General features: G+C 47.2%; 1 long non-coding RNA gene across 1 annotated transcript; it reads left to right on the top strand.

Moving 5' to 3' along the window:
- Positions 1–6,266: 6,266 nt before the first annotated feature.
- Positions 6,267–7,209, top strand: LOC123494540 (uncharacterized). Its single transcript, XR_006665784.2, has 2 exons — positions 6,267–6,729; positions 6,804–7,209. It is a non-coding gene; the product is annotated as an uncharacterized lncRNA (long non-coding RNA).
- Positions 7,210–8,829: the final 1,620 nt, after the last annotated feature.

The following is an 8,829-nucleotide window of genomic DNA, read 5'->3' as shown; positions in this document are numbered from 1 at the left end:
GGCATGTACAAGATCTTTTCAACATACCCTGCGCCTCATCGAACCGCTTGTTAACGTGGTCGAGATCATCATCGGCTAGCTTCAGCTTCTGCTTGAGTTCGGAAACTTCAGTGGCCTGGGCGGTCGCCGCCAACAGGGAAGCCTGTTTATCCAATAGACGAGTACTTTACCTCCTGCAATTTTTACTTGATCCTCTATTCAGCCCTTTTTCAAAGCCGAACAGAGTCTCAGGGAATACTATCTATATACAGGCATATTTTTTTCATATGAAAGTGTCTAAGAATATTACGTCGCCTACCTCGAAGCCTGTTAGTAGGCTGGTGAAGCCTTCGTTCAGCCTGCTCTTGGCGGACTGAACCTTCTCAACCACCATACCCATCAGGATGCGGTGCTCCTCCACAATGGAGGCACGTCGTAGTGCCTCCTTCAGAGTGTTCGGCGCCTCCGGATTAGTGGAGGTCACCGCTGGAGCCGGTGCTCCCCCCTCCTTCAAAGGGGGTTGCTCGCTCGATTCCGGAGCCACTTGGGTCTCTGGAATATTTTTCGGCTCGGGGCCGTACTGGTCAGGGCCCCCGTCGTCAGTCTCCATGGGGGTTGCACCCCCCATGTTCTCGGCCGTCGAGGCATTACCCTCTGGCACTGTCTTGGCGGCCTCCCTTACCTCTCCGTGTCCCGGAGAGGCCCTTCGGGACAACACCTCGGTGTCATCCACGATGGTTGGCGGAGAGGCTCGCAGATGCGACTCGCTCTCCACCATCTCCTGTGCCAGAGAAGTCCCCTCAGATAACGATGGGTGGGGGAGGTCGCAGGCCGGACTGAAACACATAATATAAATATGTTATCCTACAATCATAAAAGACAGGATATATGTAAAGCATCCTTGAATACTTACGATGCGGTCTGGGGCGTGGGGCGCCGCTCGGGGATGGCTTCGGCAGATACCTTCCCTCTCTTGGATGCCTCTGCCTCCGGGTCTACGGAGGCCGCCCTTTTCTTCTTCCTCCCCTTAAGGGGAGAATTGCTTTCTGCTTCCTCCTCCTCTTCGTCTTCATCTCCCTCGTGGGACGAGGGAGCTTCGGTCTCTCTGGACACAGCGTCCAAAGTACCTTTACGGCGGAGGCCACCTTTGGCCTCCTTGCTCTTCTTCTTGGCCTTCTTATCCGGCGCCTGATATGGCGCCGGGACCAGCATCCTCATTAGCAGAGGGATGGCTGGGTCTTCGGGTAGCGAAGCCGGACACTTGATCCGCTCCGCCTTCTTTGTCCAGCCCTGATTGAAGGATGAAAGACTCAGCATACCCTTTGATTTATGAACTGAAGTTATGTTCGGGAACTAAATGCTTACCGGGGTGGCCGGATGCGCACTGTCGAGGCCGATGTCATCGGTCGTCTCCGGCCACATCTTCTGGGCCTTGAAGAGCAGCTTCAAGATCTCTTCGTGCGTTGTGCCGAAGAATCGCTGCATGGTTCGCGGCCCTTCCGGATTGAACTCCCACATATGGAGAGGCCGGCGCTGGCAGGGGAGGATCCGGCAGAAAAGCATCACCTGAATCACATCAGTGAGACTGGGTGTTCTTCTCTATCATATTTTTTATGCGCTTTTGCAGCATCATCACTTTGTCGGCCGACCCCCAGTCCAGACCCTTGTTGGTCCACGACGCGAGCCGCATTGGGGGTCCGGATCTAAACTCAGGAGTGGCTGCCCATGTGGCGCCGCGAGGCTCGGTGATGTAGAACCACTCCTGCTGCCATACTTTGACGGTCTCCACGAGGACCCCTTTGGGCCAGGTGGTGTTGGGGAGCTCGCTCACCATGGCGCCGCCGCACTCCGCATGCTGCCCGTCGACCACCTTCCGCTTCACGTTGAAGACCTTGAGCCATAGGCCGAAGTGTGGAGGGATGCGGACGAGCGCCTCACACACAACGATGAACGCCGAGATGTGGAGGAAGAAATTTGGGGCTAGATCGTGAAAATCCAGCCCGTAGTAGAACATGAGGCCGCAGACAAAGGGGTGAAGGGGAAACCCTAGTCCGCGGAGGAAGTGGGGGATAAACACCACTCTTTCGCCGGGATCTGGAGTAGGGATGACCTGCTTCTTGGCAGGGAGCCTGTGCCCGACGTCCGCAACCAGGTACCCCGCCTCCCCGAGCTCCTTGACGTCCTTCTCCGTTACGGAGGAGGCCACCCACTTGCCCTGTGAGCCGGATCCGGACATGGCCGGAGAAGTTGGTGGCGGTGGGAAAGATCAAAGCTTGGGCGCTGGAGCTCGAGGATAGGAAGGCAGAGGAAGGAAGAAGGCGTGGGGTAAAAAGGAGGATCTTTATCCACTTATATAGGCAGTGAATATCAAACGCCCCCCCTCAAGCCTTGATACTCGCCTGTTCCCAAGGGGTCGTGTGAATGGTACGGTTGGATTACCCAGACCCGTATTGATGAGAATCCCGCAATAAGTGGACACGATATTTGTTTTGACAAGACGTGTCAATGGAGGCCGTACCTCGAAACGCGAAGCGGGAGGCCAAAAAACGGTTCGAAATATAAAGAGGCCAGGCGTAATGTTTCGCCGAAAAAGTTGTCAGTAGACGGACCTTATTTTGATTAAAGTGTTGTGCCTTTGTGGTTGAGGGTTGTGAATGTTATACAGAGCCGGATACAGATCTCTTATTCAGAAGACTACTTTGAAGTATTCGGAGGAGGAACCCGCCTTGCAATGCCGAAGACAATCTGCGTGACAAATACATCGCCATTGAAGACAGATTCAGGGGCTACTGAGGGAGTCCTGGATTAAGGGGTCCTCGGGTGTACGGGCTATGTAACATGGGCCGAACTGATGGGCCGTGGAGATACAAGGCAGAAGACCTTTCCCCGTGTCCGGATGGGACTCTCCTTTGCGTGGATGGCAAGATTGGCGTCCGGATGTGTAGTTTCCTTCCTCTGTTAACCGACCCTGTACAACCCTTGGCCCCTCCGGAGTCTATATAAACCGGAGGGTTTAGTCCGTAGAGGCTATCAGAATTCACATAGGCTAGACAACTAGGGTTTAGCCATTACGATCTCGAGGTAGATCGACTCTTGTAACCCCTATACTCATCAGAGTCAATCAAGCAGGAAGTAGGGTATTACCTCCTTTAAGAGGGACTGAACCTGGGTAAACATCGCGTCCCCTTTGTCTCCTGTTACCTTCAATCCTCAGACGCACAGTTCGGGACCCCCTACCCGAGATCGGCCGGTTTTGACACCGACAGCAGGCGGCGCTGCTCTAGAGTCGAACAACCTCCGCTTTTAGTTGAAGTATGTCCGGAATTAATGAATTTCGTCCGATTTATATGAACTCCGTCGTGTTGAATGAATCTCGTCCGATTTATATGAGAATCCATAGTGTGTGCGTAAATTTCATCTGATTAGTTAACAAGTTATTTAAAATGTATGCGGGCTGCATTGGATGGCGGTCTTTGGAGTATCAATGTTCATGAACTGGTTGCTCTGTCTACCTATAGATACGGGAGCAAATTTGCGGGCAGCGTTGAAGATGCCCTTAGCTACCTCCACGACCTCTCCATTGAAGAGTGTAACTTGTTCGTAATGATCCATTTGCTTTTGTTGACATTGCAGCAGCGGTCGAGTCTAGCCTAGCTACCTTCACGACCTCTCCGTAGGCTTTAGGACTTTAGGTGGCATCGGCTGATGCTGGCTGGGTGACCGACTTGACCGAGACATGCAGTGTGGTGTGGGGGAGCCAGTTTAGTGCCTCTTAGGTGCAAAACCACTTGATTACTTTTCATCTAATCTACGGTCTATTCCACAATGTAACTTGTCGGTAATGAAGAGTGTAACTTCTTGGTAATGAATTCAGTTCGGCTAATTAGAACATTAACCTAGCTTAGTATAAACATTAACCTAGGTATATATAATGTTTCTCAACCCTAGCGGCCACCAAAGGTCTCCTTCACCTCACAGCCTCAGCCATCCTCCTCTCTGGCTCGTCCGACGGCCTCGTCAACGATCAGACGAGTAAAGGACCCACAAGTTTCAATTCTGTAGTTCTAGAAATTTTATAAATTAGTGAACATTTGATAAAATTCGCGGTCACTTTTTAAAATTCAAGAATATTTTTTGAAATCCATCAACATTTTCTGATGTTGAAAATTTTGAAAATTTTGTGAAAATTTTGTAAACTTGTGAACATTTTTTCAAAGTTGTGGATATTTCCTAAATTCCTTAAAAAACAATATTGCAATAATATTTTTTAATCTTTAAAAAAGACGTCCAATCGTTTAGTGGGGGGTGGGGGGTGGGGGAGGAAGAACAGACTAGAAAGACAGAAAAAACGAAGTGAAACAAATCAGGATTTTTTTGAGGCAAAACAAATCCGGAAATGATATGCATTGCCCGTAGCGAGCACATACCCGCTGCCTATCTGTGACACCGTGGGCTAGCTTATTTATGCCCCAGAATATATGTCAGTCAGAAATCGGTATTAGGAATCTTTCTAGAACCTTCCACCTTGTTTTGAGAAGGTTCTAGAAAGATTTTTTCCTTCTTATATTTCATTTTTTTGGGTTTCTTATTTTTGCTTGTTAGTTAAAAAATATATTCTATTTTGTGTTTCTCTTTTATTTTTTAAATGCACAAACAGTTTATCTTTTTTGCGGGCATTTTTAAAATTCATTAATATTTTTAGAATTTGTGAGTAATTTATCAACTTCATTGCCAATTTTAAAATTCATGAACTTTCCTCAAATTCTTGTACATTTTTTGAATTCACAAACACTTTTCAAATTCATGATGTTTTGAATTCTCCAATGTGTTTTGAAATTCATGAATTTTAATAAATTTTCAAAAAGCATATTCATGAACATTTTTTGAATTCAGGAACAATTTTAGTTTCATGATTTTTTTTAGAAAATTGTGAATACTTTTTAAATTCATGAACGTTTTTTGAATGCATGAACATTTTTCAAATGTGTATTTTTTTTGCAAATTTGTGTACACTTCCAATCTATTCCAATTTATGAATAGTTTTTCAAAATTGTAGTTTTCAAATTCGTGAATGCCGTTACAAAATAGGTGTATAATTTTTATTATTTCTGTGAGGAAAACTTCAAATCTCTTCATCAACTGTCAATGTAATATAAAGAACACGAGAAGCAAAAAATACGTCCAGATTAGTAGACCAGCTAGCGAGAACTACAATCACAAGGCGCGGCACCGTCATCGCTTCTTCCTCCTCGGAGCCGAGCAAACCTTGTTATTATAGACAGTTTGAATCATCGTGCTAAGGCTCCTAGGACCGGCGCATCAGAATATCAACCGCCACTGATGAAAAGAAGTGTAGATCAAAAGGATCCAACATATAAACACAAAAATATAGACGAATGAAGACATGATCCGCGTGGATCGATCGAAGACAAACGCCGACTGTATCCCCTGAGATCCGTTCGAGCCAAACCTCCACACACCCTCCGAGGATGCTAGAAACACCACCAGGATGGGGGCTAGGCGGGGAGAATATTCTTTCATCTTAAGGGAGCCACCGCTGCCTCGCCTTTTTGAGCAGGACACAATCCTCAACAAAAATCAAAAAAACATTAAAAGGGAGCCCTCATGCTGGCAAGGGTTGGGATCCAGCACGCCTCCATGGCCCTAAGATCACAGAAAACGAGGTAGACCGGCGGCGGCTCCAGTGAAAGGCACGGGAAACCCTAATGTGACTGGCTGCACAGGCGTACAAAAGGCCGAAACTCTAAAAAAATGAATTAAATGATATATTTATTTAAAAGACAAAAAACAAATTCTTGGTTTACCCAGTCCACACTGTTTTCTTCGGTGCACGCACATGATACTTTTGTGGCACGGGGTACCCATCTCTATTTAAAGGGAACACTCATACAACTCGTGGTCATCCAGAAAGAAGAAACGAAGGTCTCGCGGGCGCTCCTCAGAGCTCATGCACTTTCGGCCGTTCGATCGTTTGCTTGATGCGTTTCCGGGCGTCGGATCTCGCTCCAGATCGATCTCAGCCGCCGGATCAAACCGAGAGGTTGTGGTAATGAATCGTGCCCTCTCTAGAGTGCCACCGCGTGTAATTAGCCTGCCCCGACGAGGGCATTTCGGTCATTTCGCGTACGAGTGGTATAAAGGGGGGGGGGGCGCTCCTGTGATGGAGACCTAGCCGCCTCCTCCCTCGCTCGCTGCTGCAGCCGCCTCCCTCACTCGCTCGCTCCTCATCCGACGACGGCGGCGGCGGCTCCCGCGCCCGCGTTCTTCCTTCCCCAACACGCCATCGTGTGGCCCCGCACGCCTAGGCGGCTCCCACCAACCACGACGACGGCGGTAGCGGCCACGGAGGAGGGCCGCGGATCAGCAGCGCCGGCGATGGCGTCCGTGGCGGCGGTGGATTACTGCCGTCCACTCGATCCCATGCTCGATCTCCTAGCCCCTCCTTTCTTGCACTCGTTTCCCTGCTGCCTCTCTCATGCCATCGCCGCCCCATCTCCTCTCGCACTTCCCGTCGCCGGGCTCGAGCTGTAGAGACGCGCCAGTGCTCGACCCGAGCAGCGCGGTCCCTTGCTCGTGCCAGAGGTGCCCCTTCTCCTTGGTCCTCGTCCGTTGATCTGCTTTCCGAGCACAGGTTGCCACTACCACTCGGCGCCGCGGCTGCGCCGTAGCTCGGGCCGCAAGCACACCGCACCATGGTGCTCCACCTCTGCTGCACTCGTCGATCCGTAGGTATGTCACTATTTTGTTCTGTTTTGGTTATTGGCTATTGCTAATCATTATTTTTTCATCTGTTTTTCATGCAGATTGGTCCACGATTCATGACCTTCTGGTCAATCCCCTGGTCGGTGACTCCTTCGATCTGTGCATGCACATCATCTACTAGCAGCTTCGTCCATCTTCGTTCATGGATCTGCGGATCAACCCCTCTTCTCCTCCTTTCCCCTCCTCTTCTTTCTAGACCTAGTTGTAGGATTGTATGGCAGTATGCATTTTTTGCCTCGCTCTGTTCTGCTTGTAGATCATGTCCTTTCTGTTAAAGGCCAAAAGTATTTTTGTCTTTTTGCACTGGATGTCTGTCGTTTCCTTCCTTCACTGCTTGTTTTTAGTGGAGCCTAGATATATGCTTGTTGTTCCTTGTCTGGATCTTTGTAGGGCCTATGATTGTTGGTCCTTTCACCTTTGTGCATGGAATGTTGGTTATTTTATCCCTTTGCTTGTTTTATTTATTGTTTCTTTCTACTATGCTCGTATGATTCAACAATAACCGAGGCAAGGGTGTAATGATCTGAGTTTCCAAATATTGAATTGCAATTATGGTTTAATTGATGTTTGCAGTAGTGAGGAGCAGGGGTGGTCACACAAGCAGAATGGCCACACAAGGTGTTTTTCTCAATCAGATCACATGCATCTCTTAAACATAACACCATAGCAAGTATGATTTACAGATTATTAGATATTATCGGTCTATGCTTCGTGTGTTTGTAGTGTTCCTAAATCTAGATATGTTGTTTACATATGTGCTGATTTCTGTGACAAAATAGACTAGCAGTTCTGTCAATGGTTCTAAATACTTGCAGCTAGGAAATACCAGTCCCCATACTGGAAGGCTTGTCTATTTTATGTCTTGAGTTGAAAGAATTATTGCCAGTTCTGTCAAACATATCTATTAAAATAGTGCTTCTCTTCATATAGTAGAAATAATTAAATGAGAAGCTAATGCAACTACTCAAGGTAACAGAGAGGAGAAGAGAAAAGCTTTGCTATGGGATGGCATCTTTTTGTTAGGCACATGAATTCTTATTCTGAACAAGTTTAAAATTTGACACGGTGCCGGATTATAGGTGTTTTTTTCTCTCTCTCTATATATATAGATCAGATGATTTCTACACGCTCTTGCTCTTCATAGATCATCTGTTTGTCAGGCCTATCACTTTATGAGTTTCAAATAACAACCTAGGTCTTGCAGAATGCAACTACATGAATTTTAGGCCTATGCTCACTCGCCGATTGTTGTAGGTTTTTCTCATTGTCACACTAATGGCCACCTCTCCTCTCCATGGCGCTCAATTCCGTGACAGGAGCCTATTTTGTGTGCAGCACGGCTATCCCAAAGGTGTAGCTGTCGTTGTACAAAGTTGTACTTCCTTGCCAGAAACCTCTCCAATTCAGGTATACCACCTCCCTCCCGTCTTTTTCATTCTTTTGTGTGATTCATGATTTATGGACGTGTGATGTGGAATGTCTTTAATGGTAAATTTTTGGATCGTTGTTTTGTGGTCGATACAGCTGCAAAGGCAGATATGCAAATTTGAGACCAATGATACTGTGCTTACTAAAAATAACAACTCTGATAATTGCACAGAGGATAGGTCTGAAACTTTTATTTACATATTTAGCTTCATTTTTTCTGATAAGAGTATCCTCAAAGTATGGAAACTATTCACTTACTTAATTGTTGTTGGCCTTTTCTTCCTTTACTTGTACTTATCGAAACCTTTCCCTTTTGTTTGTAGTGGTGTCAGCTATGAACTGGAGAGAGGTGTTTAGACTCCCTAAGATGGCATATGTCGTTGAGGAGACGTGATCTCCGAGCAGCCCTTCTCATAGCTCGCAGTCCAGGTCGATGCCAAATTCAACTTCCAGGAGGCTTTTTGCGCTGTGGCTGCAAGTTCGTGTTATCGGGGGAAAATATCTTTTGTTTGTTTCTTATATTGGTGATGTGGGTGAGTTAATTTCTACCTGATTTGTTCCTTTCCATCTTGATCTGTGTAGCGTTAAGCATTTGAATGGAGCACATATAGGCATGCCCCGGTTCATCTTAGGTGAGTG

This window comes from Aegilops tauschii, chromosome 1 (genome assembly GCF_002575655.3).
Source record: "Aegilops tauschii subsp. strangulata cultivar AL8/78 chromosome 1, Aet v6.0, whole genome shotgun sequence".
Classification (NCBI taxonomy): domain Eukaryota; kingdom Viridiplantae; phylum Streptophyta; class Magnoliopsida; order Poales; family Poaceae; genus Aegilops; species Aegilops tauschii.
The sequence above is the reverse complement of the archived record's forward strand: the minus strand, read 5'-3'. Positions and strand labels throughout refer to the sequence as shown.